Source organism: Panthera tigris, chromosome A1 (assembly GCF_018350195.1).
Source record: "Panthera tigris isolate Pti1 chromosome A1, P.tigris_Pti1_mat1.1, whole genome shotgun sequence".
Taxonomy (NCBI): Eukaryota; Metazoa; Chordata; class Mammalia; order Carnivora; family Felidae; genus Panthera; species Panthera tigris.
Window position 1 is genome coordinate 151,111,782 of NC_056660.1, and position 18,113 is coordinate 151,129,894.

Here is an 18,113-nt window from a genome sequence, read left to right on the forward strand (position 1 = left end):
CCAGAGATACACTAATATTCATCAAATCTTAAGTAATATCAAGAGAAAACATTTTTTCTGAGCTACTAAAAGGAAAGGAGTAAAATATATGATTTTCAGTGGTAGACTTCCCTTATCTTAGTATAAAGGTGTTACAAATCATTCAACATTGTTTAAAGCTATGATATTTTCATGAAACACAAAAATTAATTTAATCAAATAGATGTAAGGTATAATAAAATGGCTTCCTAGCATATACAGGCAAGAGATTATAGAAAGGAATTGTATTTTGGACCATGACTTAAGAATATAAAACTTTATTTTAAAATCCCAGAAAAAATTTTCTCAGTAACATCTAATCAATGGGTAAAAATCTAGGATTCATCTTCCCTTAAATTTTCCTTAGATGCAAACTACCATAAAAGAGAAGCAAAAATGAGCCAGTCACGATGTTGTTGTGGACGTGTGTGGAGAAAGACATGATTTCTCCTTGCCTCCAGAAAACATATAATAATATGACCATTTGTTGGAGTAAAGGAATAAATTATAATCTTAAAATATTTCATTGGAAAGTGTGTTCAATGGGAAGAAGCTATGTTTATGTATGTTCAGAAATCAGCAGACAGATACGAAGTTAGCAATTACCTAATATAAAAGTATTTAACATTTTTGAACATATGCACACAAAACAATAAAAAACTGCAGCGTCTAATGGTACCTCTGTGACCAGAGATACAATAAAAGCAAAATAAAAATTAAAGGATGAAATTATCTAGAAATTAGGTTTAGCTGATATTACCACACAGAAATACTTCATTTAAAAATGTGAACTTTAAATACATTTCAATAAAGTAAATAACCAGGCACAATTAAGTCTATATTTGTTAAGGAAATGATAAATATAAGAAATTAAAAGTGTGTTTTTGGTGAACACTCTGTTAAGAAAGTGCAATCACTTAACCTATTCACTCTGATTTTAAATCAGTGCCCTTCAGCTTTCTCTCAGCCAGCTCTGCTGGAAACTGGCAAAGAGCACAAATGGAGACTAAACTTAGATTCTATTGCTTTCCTCTAAAAACGACTCATCAATTTAAAATACTTGGGCAAATGAAACTGACAAATGGCTTTCTACACTGAATATACCTAAGAGCTACGAAAATGATAATAATTTGCTTTTTACTCCTCGATTCATGTAATAGGAAAGGTTACAAATTTCAAAAGAGGGCACTATTTTGGGACATAGTTTCAGGAATGAAAACATTAGAAGGTAGGCTATTTATAACTTCATATAATCTGATGTAAATATGCTCTGGCAATGGGATAGCCAGACTTGAATTTGAAAACTTCCTACTGTTATTCAGAAAGCTTTCCACTGTTTCATTATGATTTTTTTTTCTTTCAAGATTAAAGTGTATGGCAGGCTATCTTTAGTAACCTGACCTAATGGTCTCTTTTATCCACTCCTTCCCCAAAGCCCACCCTAATGCAAGGAACCTTTCCCAAGTGCCCTGGGAAGAAATCTCCTTGGGAAATTCTTCAGAAGGCTATTTAGAGAACACATGGTGACTGAAATAGTTTCTGAGGAGATGCATTGGCTTTTCTTGAGGGAGGGACTGTCTGGGCCTCCCTTGCCAGATTCTTCTGTGGATAGTTCTTTGCTCTCTCTGGTCTTTAGTCTGGTGCAAATTTGTTTGTTCCATTAGATTTACATAACTCATATTTTTAGAGAAAGAGATTTCACATTAAATACTCATTTGTAGTAAGAAATTTGGAAAAAGAAGCAAAAGGGAAAAACTGAGGAGAAGGGATGGAGAGAGACGATTTGAAATAAAAAAGTTCAGAAAGTGAAGAAAATATAGAGTTTAGGGTGCCGCCAAAAGGACACTGAGATGGATGCTAGAGAAGGTGTCTATGACACCTTCTGACAGCTGCTGGATTGTAGAAAGATGAACACATATTTTAATAAATATATATCTTGGGTGAGATATGGCCTGTCTGGCAGAATTTGTAAAACAAAGGAGTCTGGATTTTTCATTACACTTTTAACGTACATCTTATTTATTTTTAAATAGTTTTTGCCTCAATCTCATTAGCAAATAAATTACCCTAACAACAATATAGTTCTAAAGATAATTGATTTGATTTTAAAGATGAGATATTCTCATTTTGTTCTCTTTTTTCCCAGGCCACATCCCTAACTGTGGCCAGGTATTTGTGCTGCAACAGCCATGATCCTTTCAAATAAGCTTACATTTTTAAAAGAAACCTTTAAATTGGATTTATCCTAAAACTTTCCACAATCTAGTTGTCCATGTCTTGCAATTAATCGTGGAAATAACCTGTAGGAAAAAAAAAGCACACAGACAAATGCAAAGTTTTACTACCCATCCTACACTTGCTTCAGTTTCAGAACTGATGATGGGAAATATCCTGTTTATTGAGACTGATAATATCCAATTCAGGTATTTCCATCAGAAAGACAAAGATCCTCCAAGTCAAATATTATCTACATGAAGAAAAGAAGGAGAGGCTCAAACGACAAGCTCAGCTCCTGACTAATTGCCACAATAAGACAATGTGGGGCTTTGCTGCTAGAGAGCTAAATTGGCACACTGTGCGTTCTTGTTGGAATTAAAAGATGGCTGGGGGGGAATACAAGAATACTCTTATAAAAAAAGTTAGGAGGTAATCTCGTTATAAGTTTTCCAAACTTCCCTACTGAATGTTTGTTCCAAACTTTATTTAAATAGCATGTTACAGCGATACCTCATTTACATGGTATGTCAAAGTGTTATAATTTCCACATTTCTAGACTCCCAGGTCCAAGACAGCATTGCATAATGAAGGGAAAGGTTACAAGATTTCTAGGAATGGATTTCTGTGTAAATAATCATCAGTTATTTTATCAACCTCCCATGGACAATGAGATATCTATGATGTATTGGCTATTACTTACTCAATGTTTTTACCCTCCATGGATTTAGGCATTTTTAGTAAACACAGAAAAGAGATTCATTATACTGTGGAGTATTTCTTTTTTAATTCTGTTACTTTTTTTTTTTTTTTTGCATTTGCGTTTTATCACAAAATTCATCTAAGCATAGAAATGGTTGTTTCTCATTGGGGAGTTTATCTGCCAAAATGTTATTGCTATAGGAAATGTATGTCACATTGGATTATCACTTGGCACTATCAAGCCAGAACACTGTGAGCCTTAAACTTGGTTTAAAAGAAATCTAATTAGTATCAACTGAAAAAGAAGATCCCTAAAGATATTTCTTTCTTACTTTCCCTAATATAAAAGGTGATTTGTGATAAAACTGTTAATCTGTAATCATTTTTGCTACTCAAAATAAAATTTGACACTTTCAGAACATATTATTCTTAGTAATAGGCAAATTTCCTTAATACAAACTTAAAAATATAGAGGAGGATAATGAATGAATAGAAAATATTATTCCTAGTGAAAAGCAGCCATGAGGGCACTGGTGAATGAAAATATTATAAGGCTGTAAGGTGTTTGTAACTGTATTCAGTACAGTTCTCCAGAACAATTTAGTGATGTTTTATTTATTCAACCAATAATTTATTGAATAACTACTATGTGCCAGATACTGTATTAACAAAGGAAACTCAAAGGCTCTGCAAAGACCATGAAATAAGACTCTATCATTGCCCTTACCCACTTTATAATCCCATCTGCAGGCAGTTCTAAAGACTAGCTTTACTCCCAAACAAAATTCAGCAGGAGTGTATACACACACACACACACACATATGTAATTATATGAACACATACATACATATCTGCACATACACATTTATACAATCATATATGTATGTGTTTGTGCACATGCACATACTTGCATGTACACGTAAGTAAAAGGAAGAGGTGAAAAATCACACAAAGAACTTACTCTTTGCAATCTGACATACTTGAATATTACTTAAATGATGTTGAGCCTCAATTTTTTAATCTATGAATGGGATTGTCGGTATTTCCCACAGAGGACTTTTTAAAGTATTAAAAGAAAGAGGATATGCAAAGTATTTAGCTCAGCGTCTGCCATATGAAAGCAAAAGAGAGCTATAGTTGTTATTATTTTGTTTTCTTTTGGGAGACTTCTTGGAGGAGACAGCATATAAGCAAGCATTAAGAGATGAGAATATAAAGGAGTTGTTCTATTAAAAAAAAGTAATGTGAGTATATTGTAAGTAGAGAAGGAAAAAGTCATTCAAGAATATGTATGAACGTCTACCACCACCAAGTAGTACATGACATTTTATTATATTCCATGTGAAAAAAAAATGTAAGACCAAAAGATGGTGTTTTTTAATTATTATGTTTTTTATTATGAAATCTATCGTCCAATTGGTTTCCATACAACACCCAGTGCTCATCCCAACAGGTGCCCTCCTCCATGCCCATCACCCACTTTCCCCCACCTCCTACGCCCCATCAACTCTCAGTTTATTCTCAGTTTTTAAGAGTCTCTTATGGTTTGGCTCCCTCCCTCCCTAACTTTTTAAGATGGTGTTTTTTTTTTAATTGCTGTTTATATTTGAAATAAAGATGAAAACTTAGGTCTACTTAAAATACACTAGAGAAATTAAAATATAATTAGTGAGGAAGACATATTATTTATTTAGCCAAGTTTAGTGAAGATGAGGAAAAATAGGAATTTAAGGCATCATCCATAACTTTAAATTGAAAAATATATATTTCTGTGATTTAAAATATGAAAGTATTTTGGTTGTAAGCAGATCCTAGAAGTAATAAACCAATGACACACACTCCCCCGATCCCTCCCTCTCTCTTTTTAAACTAATATCTCAGATTTCTGCTTACTTATCTTCCTTCTTTTAATGTTTTTTCCCCATAATACAAATCTTATCTTTGGGGGTGATTTCTTTCAGATTAGAGAGATGCAAATTTATATTTAAATTGGAAGAATTTCACCTATACATTATCTTAAAGACACGAGTTTAGGCAGGGTCACTCTGAAAAATTTCTATGAAAGCATTTCACACACTGAGCTTTGAAGGATTATAAATGCTTTGGCATGACATCTGGGGGTGGTATTTTGAGAACAGCAGACTTCTGTAAAACATACACACATACACATTTGTATAACTCTCTATTCTGTCATAGACACAATTAGGTAGGAGCTATTTTATACATATATTATAGTTGAAAAATAGGAATTGATAGAAAAAATAGGTGATGGAGATGGATTAGAGATAGAAATGGAAATGAAAATCCATTTTGCATCAGCTGCCTCATTCATGAGCTCTGGCTACTTAGGGTCTCCTGAGTGGATAAGTTAATATCACTTCCTCTCTCTCACACATCATTTGCTGTCTACTTATTGAGTCACAGTGAGCTAATGACTTTATTGAGCTTTATTATAAGCAGTTTTGTGACAGTAGACTTATACTGGTTTTCATTCTTGACTTATGCCCCTGCCCCATAAGTCTCCACGTTGAATTTTTAACCTTTTTAATAGTACCATCTTAAATGCCAGCCCTGCCAGGAAGTCTTTCCTGGTGCTTCCAGACATTTTAGATCCCTGCAAATTCCCACAGCATTTTATTTATACGTCTTGAATGATGTGACTTGTCATGTCTTTCTTGGTGGGGCCATGGGTAGGTATTCCTTTGCTGCTAGAAACACTCCGTGAGAAAAATTGTCACATAATAGTATCTTGCTAAACATGTGTTGAGTTGCACTGAATTGCACTAAATTTGTAGACAACTTGTAAGCTGTTTGATTTAACAGTACCTTTCCAAGGCCCACTTATCTGTTCTATTGATAGTAGTTACATGTATCTTCCTAATTCTAGTTATATGTATACAGATATAAATAAGCTCATCCCTACATGTATTCAAATTACTAATTTTTTTATGGGTATATATCTGTTGTTTACCAACAACATTATGGTAAAACTTTCATATTAATAAGCATCTATCACTATTCATTGTACTCTAAGCAGCTGTCATATTTTAAATGGTTTAATGACAGGAAAGCACAAATCTTTCAAGTACTTTCTATGAGCCTTATTTATCCACATTCTTATTTTTTTGAGGTAGAAACACTAAATAATATATAAATAATTGTATAGGCAATGCAAATGTTAGCATCCTGATTGTAACCCAACAAGTGCATCATACTTTAAAACACAATAGCAACATAGTGAAGAGTTAAAACAATTTCATTGATTTTTATTTCTAGCTCTTAATGCATCATTGGTCTTCTTCCTTTTATGAGTCAATTTCCTTTACTACTCTTGCTCATTCAGGAAATTTTTCTTCTATCATAGTTCTGCTACCATCACTAATAATTAAAATATATGTGAATATCCTAATGCTTAGCTGTAGTGATATTTCCAGAGACAATGTCAATGGAACTACTGTTTGTGGAAAAGTGCCTTATACTTTTGCTTTCCAAAAGTCATTTTTGGTACTCTCCTTTGATTAAGAGTCCATGCTTCACTCAAACAGAAGTCTATCCTGAAATTTTGGTCCATTACATAATTTTCAGAAGCTGGAAGAAAGGCATTTGCATCATTTCTGTTCCCAGATCTGTTCAATATATACTTCCAGTCTGTCATGCCTGAAATTAATTTTTTACAATCTGGATCTTTACTATATGCTAAAAATTCAGTACAAAAAAGGACCTCCTTCTGCAGAGAATATGTAAGCCAGAACATCATGTTCCATCTTTATAATGAAACACATAGTTCCTATCAAAAGGCAAATTTTTTGTTTCAAAATGTTTGAAGAGAATAATGCTTTAAAAGATTTCAAATAGTTACTTTTATGAAAGTGAAAAGATTTCTATGTCAAATATATTTTAGCCTGAATCATATAATTTCTGTATAAACCGAACAACATTTTATTTATTTAAAGCTATTTCCCATTCTGTATTTCATGCTTCTGAGGTTGGAAAACAAAAGCAAATAATCCCAGAAATAGTTTCTCTCAAAACACTCATGTTTAAGTGAATAGCTATTAAAATTCAAACTGCTAATATCGAGTTTTAAGCAAATTGTAATATACAATTTTGTCTCTCTAGTCAAGAAGTTTATTACCTTAATATTTTGTTTTCCTCAAAGTATGAAAGTACTTGTTTTGGTTTTTCTAACTAGTGTAGGCCCTCCAAAATAAATTTCAAATATCAGAAAAAAACATATGACAAACAAACACACTCTGTATGATCTTTTTAGAAAAATTAGTTACTTCTGAAAGCATGTTCATTCTTCTGTTAAATTGGGATATGTACATGTGAGAATATGTTGAAATTATATATATATATATATATATATATATGTGATATAAAGGCCATAACACAGGACCTGAATTACATTCTTATCTTCCTCTTCCTCCTTCTTCTCCCTGCCTCACCACCACCCTTCCTCCTCCACCTGCTCCTCTTCCTCTCATTTCCCTTTCTCTTATTCCTTACTCTTCCTTAATTTCAAAAACAGAATTTTTCAAGGCTTCAGAACTACAGAGCATTTGACCTGGGTCCAGGATTCAAAATGAGACTTGTATCACACCATAATCTCTCTTCTAACTAACTTTTAAATTTCCTCTAGAGGTTCTCTTGATTTTTGCATAATTTGCCACAGACTATGAGACTAAAACTTTCTCCTGTTTATATATTTCTTTATTTTTGCAAACACTGTATTGCTTAAAATTTTTGCTTAGTTCTTTTGGGTGCTATATTGCTTGGCGCATGGATGTTTGTTAACATTTGGCCTTATTTTTTTTTAAGTTTATTTATTTATTTTTGAGGGAGTTGTGTGCAGAGAGAGAGAGAGAGAGAACCCCAAGCAGGCTCTGTGCTTTCAGTGCAGAGCCTAATGTGGGGCCTATCTCACAAATCATGAGATCATGACCTGAGGCAAAATCAAGGGTCGAATGTTAACCCAATGAGCTATCCAGGCACTCCTAATGTTTGACCTTTATAGTGTTTTCAAACCTAAACAATAAATTTTTATTTATTAGTGGTGTTTTTTTTGCATTAACTTCTAATTTGTTTGATAATACTAACACGCATGTGATGTATTTATACAAAGTTTATTAATAAATATTGGTGAATATTTCAGCTATGTTGATTCTTTTTGCTCTGGGTCCATAACCTATATAGCTAGCATTTTTTTCTATTAATCTCATATTTTTATTTTATTATCTGTACTTCATTTCCATTCATCTTTATATGAATGAAACCTTTATATGAAACCTTTATATGAGGTTTGCTGTTTGTCATCTTCTTTTCTGCATAATTTTATTAGTTGGGGCTTAACTAATATTTGCTTTTCCACCACAGCTTTGTATACATTACATTGACTAATTATATGTTTACATTATATGTTTACAATATGTTTACATTATATTGACTATATCTATAGTGGTCTAAACTCTTATGTAGCATAAATAATATTGTGCTTTTGTACAACCCCTTTACCTGCTCTGTTAATTTTTCACTGATCTTATCTATGCATTTATACATCTGTACATTCATTCTTTTCTTTTTGTATTCTTATTATTATTGCTATCCCTACTCTTTGTTGAAAGTAAGTCTTATTTGGATTGCTTAACCAGTCAAAATCCAATTCTCTGATACAGCTACATATCACAAACTGATTACAAAGGGGCACTACTTAAGTCACTTGGCTCCATGTGGCTGAAAACTCAACTCGCAGTGGCTTAAATAAACCAAAAGTTTATTTTTGTCACATCACCATATTCTGACGGTGAGAAATCCAGGGCTCTTATGCCAGCTTTTATGACATTAGTGACTTGGTCTCCTGTAGGCTTTCTACCCAGCTAAGTTTAGAATGATATTCCGCCACTAGGCTTATCATTCCAAGTTTGTAAGATGGCTAGACACCACTAGCATTTATCTGAGTTTTGGGGAAGAAGAATATTAAAGTCAAAGACAGAAGGTATGTACCTTCCAAGTCTTTTCCTTTAAAATGCCTATTTTTATCCACAAGAGAGGGTAAGGAATTTTGTATTTACCTGGATATGTTACTGTCCCATACAAAATCACGACTCTATTATAAAAATAAAGATGCAAAGAAAAGATCTTGCTTAGACAAGTAGCAAAGTCTGCCAAGGGGACTAACTTCCATGTCAGTATTACATGATTCCACTGACTCCCCAGACTCAACCCCCAGTCACTGCTGATTTGTTGTGTGGTGGACCCCTGACTTTGCATAAAACAGATTTTCTTATGTGTCAATCGGGAATTATGATTCAAAGAGAATAGTTAATCTGTGTTGGATGCTGAGGCTAAGAACCAAGGCTGGGGCATTCATTATCTACCATATGCATATTGAATTGGGGACAGTCCAGAGACAAAAGGGAAAAAAACCCCAAATTCCTCTTCAGAAATTTCCAGAGCTTACGCATGTAAACTTCAGTAAACAAAGAGTAGTTCGTCTCCCTATTCCTTCGACACATTATCCTTTTTGTTCCAAATAGTTTGACACTGTTTTTGTTTCTCAATTCAAATATACAAAAGACTATGGTCTTCTCTTTGGCATTTATATTTTTGCTTTGTTTTAGTACTTCTATTTAGCTAGAATTTAAACTCTGTGGGAGCATGTGTCCCTATGTCTGTTAAATATTGTATTTCCCTCAGCCTAGCATGCCATTTTATCAATGAATTTTTGTTTAATGAATAAAGCTTTATTATAAACTTAGCACCCCCTGATTCTTTTTATTTATTTTTGATTTTTTGATTGGTTTCACTAGTAATTACTGGTTTGTATCTATAGCAATATTCTCTTTTAAAAGTACCTTTGTTGAAAGATATCTGGACAATGCTCTTAATGGTCCTATAGGAACAGTTAATTTTGGTGTTGTCAGTTATCTGAAAATATATTTTAAATGAGACTATCTTTCTTTTTTCTTCACAAAGGTTAGTGTTTGAGGAGACCAACAATTAGCATTTTCACATTCCCTACCATATTCATAAGTCAACTGAGAAATAATATAAGAAGACAGAGATGACAACCAAAATAACATCTCAATAGCAAGTATTCAAGGAAGAATTGGGTTATATCTGTAGTCTAGTATGCTTCCTAATGCTGAACCTCCGAATTAGGCATACTCACTCATCCAGAAGTTCTGGAATAAGAAGAAAAGCATGCATTAAGTTACATTGCTCTTATGAGATAAAGTTCAAAGAAACTGAAGTGAAGAAACCCAGTTGGGAAAACTCTCCCAACAAAAGGTTAAAATGGGCATTACACAGTTAGCATATGGTGGGGTCTGTAATCCACTTATTCATAATTCCTCCTCTCAGAGTTCCATCATTACATTCTTCCATATGTTTGTATGGGAGCATCCCCACTGTGAGGTCTTTGACAAAGCTCTTTCTTTCCTACACAGTATATTCAGGGCATCTAAATTCCCATTTCCCTTTGGTCCTGTATTTTCTGCATTGCAGAATTGAACTGAGTGACCCTCCAGCCACAAAAGCCACAGTTTCTTTATGAGCAGGCATTTTCAGATCTCTGGCAGAGACTGTTTCCACTGCATCTTATGGAAGTGCCTAGGCATAATAAATACACTTGTGAAGCAAGTTTATGTTCTCATACGTAATTAACCAATTCAGAATAAATGTGTAATCATGTAGCGAAAGTTAATTCTTGAGCCTTATGCAAAAGGCTACATTAATTTTAGACTACCCTCCTCTTTCTTTCCTAATACTGAATGAAAAGTGGATTTGAGTTAACTGATCTAGAACTTCCTGTCTAGGGATGGGGTTCACGATTTACGTTAGAATTTTACTAGTCCACGAAACACATTTGTTAGTCAGTTTAGAAGCAGTAATATTGTTTTCACCCCATTGCCATAAAGACTCAAGGAACTCATTCTCTGTGACCTTCCTCACCTCCGGACAATTAAATCTTTGCCTCAGCTGCTCCTGCTTTTGTGTGATCTGGTAAACAGAAAGAGGCCAGGAGTGTTTGGTGAATAGAACCCATACTTACAGAGGAGAAACAAGCTTCCCTTGCCCCCCAAGTTCCCCACTAGTGCCATTGCTAGAAGAAAAACTCCAAGATACAGCTATAAACCCAATGAATGACTTAGTGGAGGGACAAAGGAAAGATTGTATTTTATTTCTTTGATGCTAAAACTTCTGTTCTTGTGTGTGGGCTTTATATTCTTTGCCAAATTATCATCATGATGTGTCACATGGACTTGGCATTGAAGAGCACACTATCTTGGAGAGAAGTTTTATTCCCCTTCCCATACTCTGCACTGTAAAGTTTGGCTCTTAATAGCAGAGTATGTCTTCTGTATTTGAAAATTAAAAGTGTGTCAACTGGAGATGAACATTTCATTCCTGCCCTTTTTCTTAGACTCTCAGAATTGGACTTAGGGTTTAGGCCTTTTCTTTCAGGTTTATTGGAGTATAACTTATATGAAAAACTATACACTTTTATTTTAAATAGTTGATGAGTTTAGATATATGCATACACCTGTGATACTATACATGTATTCAAGGTAATAAAGATATTCATTGCTTCCAAGTTTCCTTATGTCCATTTGTTTTCTTTTCTAGGTAATAACACTTATCATGAGATTTACCCTCTTAACAAACTTTGAAGTACACAAAACTGTATTGTTAACTATGCACACTCAAGCCAATTCTTGCATCTACTGTTTTCTTCTTCCAGGTCTGACATAATTAGTCATATGAGGGACTGAAATGTTGAGGCCATCCTCAGTATTATATTCCCTATACTGCACCCAGAAGATTGATCATAATGACCAAGATTCTGTGACTCCAAGCCATTAATGTCGTTGTTCCAGTTCATAACTCCCTTGTTTGCAACACCTGACCTCTGGTAGCACACCTTTCCAGAGAGAATGCCTAGGGATCTGACAGAAGATACTGTTCTTGGGTCCTCACCCGTTAGGTGAGAGAATGTAGAAATTCTTACAGGATTTGGGAATTTGATTCATGTCATTCTTTTAAATAATAGTTGAGGATTATTTTTCTCTTTTGGACAATTTTATGGATATATTAGAGAGAAACAAGAAAAGGGGAGATTTTTTTATATTTGTATAAGAAGAACATTGTATTTATTTATAAAAGGCTGTTCATTTCTTAATATACATCTACTATTATTTTACCTTTACATAAAAATGCAGAATATCTAATGCTACAATATTACTTTTGTATTCCCCACCTTAGTTTGGTAAAAATGTCCCCCTTCTAGTCAGCCATAACCAGAAAATGACTTTGTCTTGCACCAAGGTAGGCTGTGGTATGCCCCTAAGAACACCAAGGGTTTCATAGTCAAGACAGGTCTTTCTGTGATAAATTTTACCTCCAGGGCATGCATCAGAATTATAAAAAAAAAAAAATTAAGTGGAAACAGTGCCTAGAATACAGTTTTGAATATCATCCTCATTTTGTCTAAAATTAGTTATCTTATTCCTACCTCGTTAAACTTGAGCTTTTCATTCTGATTTTGAAAAAAAAGGAAAGAAAATCGCAACTAATAAGGTAACTAATAAGTATTCTTCAGAATACTATTATTTAATAATGGGACTAGTATATTTACAATGCAATTGTGTAAGTAGAAGTTTTCTCCCTCCCTCCCTTCCTTCCTTTCTCTCTCTCCTTCCCCCTCCTTCCTTTGCTCCTTCCTTCCTTCCTTCCTTCGCTCCTTCCTTCCTTCCTTCCTTTCTTCCTTCCTTCCTTCCTTCCTTCCTTCCTTCCTTCCTTCCTTCCTTCCTTCCTTCCTTCCTTCCTACCTTTCTGTTTTAAGAAAGTTTTAGCTCCACACTTTATGTGCATTCCTCATGTAGGGACAAAATGGACCGGAATAAACAAATGTGCGAAAACTGTATTCAGAGTTGCTCTGTATAATTAATGAGTCATCATCTCCCTTAAGCAGAGAATCAGGATGTTATTAGATTTTGCTGACTGTGATTATTAGTTTGGAATCTCTTGCTTGTCATTCTGACTTGCCATTTTCTCATCCTTAAGATCTTAATCTTTACCAGTATTCATGTCATGAATGTTGAATCCAAAGGATCTGACCCTGACCTAAAAGACTTCAACCCCACTTTCCTCTAGACCTGTGAGCCTCTAAAGAGAAGTAGGAACATTCTTTTCCAAATGCTACTAACCTCGGTTGGCTGAGTTACCGGACTAACTTATAATATTTAACTATTCAGTAATAAAATGTGGGCAATAACAATTTTATTTTGTCAAACTGCCACACCGAGATTTATGTGGATGAAGTGAAATTTCACAGTGATAAAAATAAATAAGCCAAATTAGGTAAATTCTTTTATGAGTGAAGGAAACATAATCTGTCATTTCCAGTTTGTGAAACAAAGGTAGCTCAGAGAGCGCATCCAGTCATATCCTGTGTGTTATTCAGCATCCTTAGTCGCTTTTCAGGCCCTTTCGTTTTCTTATTTGTATTTTTTCTTTCTAAATTGTTGGAGTTATTTAGTCCTTCCTCTCTCTATACACTTCACTATTACATGGTTAATTACTACATCACTACTATAATTACTAGTACATCATTACTACTATTACATGGTTAATTAATAACATCATCTCACATATAGAGTATCTCTTGAATCACTTGTCATTTGCTACAATGTCAAATGTGCAATATATTTAGTTAAAGCAAAAATACCACCACTGCATTGAATTTGTTCTATTTGGTGAGATTACATTATAACTGTCCCAAATTTGTGTTTGTCTTTCTATCTTAAATACTATTGGCTTACCCCATGCCTTCAGAAAATTCTGCTTGCCTGAACTACAGGATTTACAAAACTTTCTACTTTCCTGCCACAATTTTCTTTCTACACTGCTTTTTTGTGCCATTTTGATACTAGAGTTATTCATCTGAAAACCAGAAATAATTATGTAATTCCCTCCCATAAAACCTTTACCAACTGTCTTTTGCATATGGATCCCCTCAGTTTGATCTAACTGCTTTTGGAATCTACCTCGAACTTGGATTTAGTAGATGTTCTTCTCTATAGTCTAAGTGACGCTCTTGTACTTTTAATAAGAAAAAAACACAGGTCCAAGGAGAATTCTGGTTTTACATCCAGCAGGAGCAGATGTATAGCACATTTAAATGTCTGTTGTGGTGTTACTCTTCCAGAATAGTCTGTAAATAAAGACAGACTCAAAAACTCTAAAAACAAAGCATTTCAGCCCAGAAACCTCACATCTCAAAACATCTTATACAGAATGGTCCAACAGAAGTGTAAACTCTTAAGTGGTTCAACAACCAAAGTAACTCCAGGCAATGGAGTCCTTTAGTGAATCCATGGTGAAAGTCAGGAGGTATAATCATCTTAAATGTCTGAGCAGTCACCTTCATTAAATTTATATTTACTCAGAGGAACAGTTGGTTGATGGAAGGTCCCTGGGTGATTAGAAAACTAAGAGTGAGTGTAAAATTATCTCTTGCCTTGTATTATTAGTCAACTTGTGTTGCTTTAATGAGCAACTCTGAAATCATAGTCACTTACAACAAAAGACATTTCTTTTTTGCCTGCAGGTTTGTAGGTTAGCTCTGCTTTACTCCACGTCTTCTCACCCTAGAATCCAAGCTGAAGACAGATATCTTAGATATGTTGTTCTCCTGGCAGAGGACAGAAGCAAGAGCCCAACCAAACCATGCAGGCACATTTAAAGCTTAAGTGGAGAAGGTATAGGGTCAGATCCATTGGCAAAAAGCAAGTTACATGGCTGATTCTGACAATGAGGTAGGAAAGTGTCTACCTAAGAAAGGCTTGGTAACTGGGGGTGAATTATACCTGTAGAGAAGAAAGAGTGGATAACTGAGAACAATAATAAAATATATCATAGATCTCAAATAACTATACCTATGATTCTTCCCTACTTCTCATTTGGAATTCCTCATTTCAAGAAAATATTGTGTATGGTCAGCCTTGTCTTAGAGTACTGTGAATATTTGGTATCATATGGGCTCAGGTTATATAGGACATCAGATAATCAGCTATAATAGAATGAATTACAACTTTTAAGCACCATGTAGTTATTTTTATAATTATTTCTGTATATATCTTGGGTTATTGGATCACAATCTAAACTTTTCAGACATGTATACACCATACATAAGGCATTTTCTTTTAGTACCACCTGGCAACTTCTCTCATGCATGCTTCTTCATTTTCTGATACTAAAGTGCCTTCACCTATGGTTTTCCACCCCTTTTTCTCTGTATGCATGGTTGCCGTTGGGTACAATGGGCGGACATAACACATACTACCAACATACTGGATTTATATAATATTTTAGGAAGGTTCCCTGTACTTCCTGGTTAAGTGAATGTCATACTTTACACATATTTGTGTGCAAGGATCCATAAAAAACATTCTTTAAAGATATTAATTTATCAATAATATTACGAACACAGATTTGAGACAATGCTATTATACCACATATAAAGTCTCAAAATAAGTACATGACTTTGAGATTTAGGGTGGATAGCCAATTCAGAATTCCAAGAAACTAGAAATTCTGAAGAATTTAATAAGTCTTCATGAGTTTCTATTGGGTATTTGATTTTTGCTTGCAAGTTTAGCCATTTATAGATAAGAAATTAAACAGAAATTGGACTCTCTGAGCTTATAAAAGTATAGTCAAACATGAGACATATCTAAGAGTGAGTTAGAATAAGGACCTGCTGTGAGGTCATTGGAGAAAAAAAAAATAGGGATAATAGCTGAATACAGGGCTTGCACTGAATGATGAAAAATTCAACCTTTTCTTTACTCTAATTTGCGATTTTGTTCCCATGAGATTTCCCCCCATTTTTTTAGCCTCTTATCTTTGCTATGCTGACTCTCCCAGAAGTCATACAATAGTGATGACATGTACATGAAATATGAGTAAAACTGCTATTGTTATTGTTACACTCACTTCCTATATCAGGATGGTGAAATTTGATGTTTATTTTTCCATTTATCATGAAGAATCTCAGGATGGAGTGTTTTTTAATCAATTTATGTAATTATCTAGTTTGTGGATTATTCCCCTGGTGCTTAATTTGCTAATTTCCTACAGACTGAATGAAATCTGTCTGTTGTGTTGTTAATTGGACAGCAATACAAAAAGAAGTAAATATTTTGTCTATCCATTTTGCTACAGGATAATTGCACTAATAAAATTTCATAATAAATCATTGATTGAAATTCTAGAATGAGATAATGGTCAAGTAGGAAGAGAAGGTTTTACTTTGTTGCATTTCTCTTTGCTAATTCTATGTGTGTCCTATAGCAATTTTGCTACTCTTTGTTGTTTGATCGATACATTTTTTTTAATATATGAAATTTATTGTCACATTGGTTTCCATACAACACCCACTGCTCATCCCAAATGATGCCCTCTTCAATACCCATCACCTACCCTCCCCTCTCTCCCACCCCCCATCAACCCTCAGTTTGTTCTCAGTTTTTAAGAGTCTCTTATGCTTTGTCTCTCTCCCACTCTAACCTCTTTTTCTTCCTTCCCCTCCCCCATGGGTTTCTGTTAAATTTTTTTTAAGGATGTATACTAATTTTAAAATCTGTAAGGCACCAAATCTTGCGCAAGTATTTAATATTTATTTGTGGTACTTTGTAAAGAGTGAGAAGCCTGGATTTTTGATCAAGCATTAAAAAACTGAGTCAGTAAATATTAGTTAAATATTAAGTAATCAGAAAGGGAACCAGTTCAATATGGGGCCTACTGATTATGTGACAGAGAAAAAAGATACTGCACTTATAGCATCTTTTTACTGCCCTCTTTTCATTCTCTTCTGGGTAGGAAGTTGACTTACTTGATCAGTTAAGAGATCTGTGGGTGACAGGTAGAGAGGATGATGGGGAGATTAGGGGGAATGTTCAGTCTTCAGCCACCTACAAAGGAGAAGGTAATATCTGGAAGAAATACATTTGTACACACACACATACACACACACACACACACACACACACACACACACACACACACACGGGGTGAAGAAGTCAGAGAAGCTTGACAAAAGAGAGAAGAAAAAAGTGAATTTATTTTTTTTTATTTTTAAAAAAATTTTTTTTTAACATTTATTTATTTTTGAGACAGAGAGAGACAGAGCATGAACAGGGGAGGGTCAGAGAGAGGGAGACACAGAATCTGAAACAGGCTCCAGGCTCTGAGCTGTCAGCACAGAGCCCGACAAGGGACTCAAACTCACGGACCGCGAGATCATGACCCGAGCAGAAGTCGGCCGCTTAACTGACTGAGCCACCCAGGCGCCCCTGAGAAAAGTGAATTTAAAATGCAGCAGGGGATGGGGCATATCAAAGGGATGTAAGAGCCAACCTGAACTATCTCTCAATGGTCAAACCTGGAACAAATTGAGCAACAAAATAAATAGTATAATTTTATCGGCTTCCTACGGCTGCTGTAACAAATTACCAGAAACCGAGCGGCTTAAAACAACAGGAATTTACTTTACCAGTTCTGGAGTCTAGAAATCTGAAAAACAGGTGTTAACAGAGCAACGCTGTCTCTGAAGTCTCCAGGGGAGGATTTTCCCTAGCCTCTTTTCTGCTTCTAGCAGTTGCCAGCAATCCTTGGCATTATGGTTTATAAGGCATATCATTCCAGTCTCTACCTCTGCCATGGTGTTTACTCCTGTAAGGATGCCAAATTTCTCTCTTCTTATAAGGACACCACTGATACTGGATTTAGGGCCCACCCTAATACCCTAATTCAGTATGACCTCACTGTAACTTGATTAAATATGCAGAGACCTATTGCCAAATAAAGTCACATTCACAGAATTGGATGAGCATGAAACTTGAGAGGTACTACTTAACCCAATACAGTGATAGAAAATTGTAACCTTAAGTATAAAACAGATATATATGAATACGTACTTGGCAAACAAAAAAATAAAATAAAATAAGTAAATGGGGGAGAAGAGGCAAGTGTTACTTATAAAAGACTTTCAAAAATACATGTAGATATTCCTCTCTAAGAGGTGGACCTTATTTCCCCAAACCCCTCCACCACCATCACATCACATCACATCACATCACATCACATCACATCACATCACATCACATCACACCACC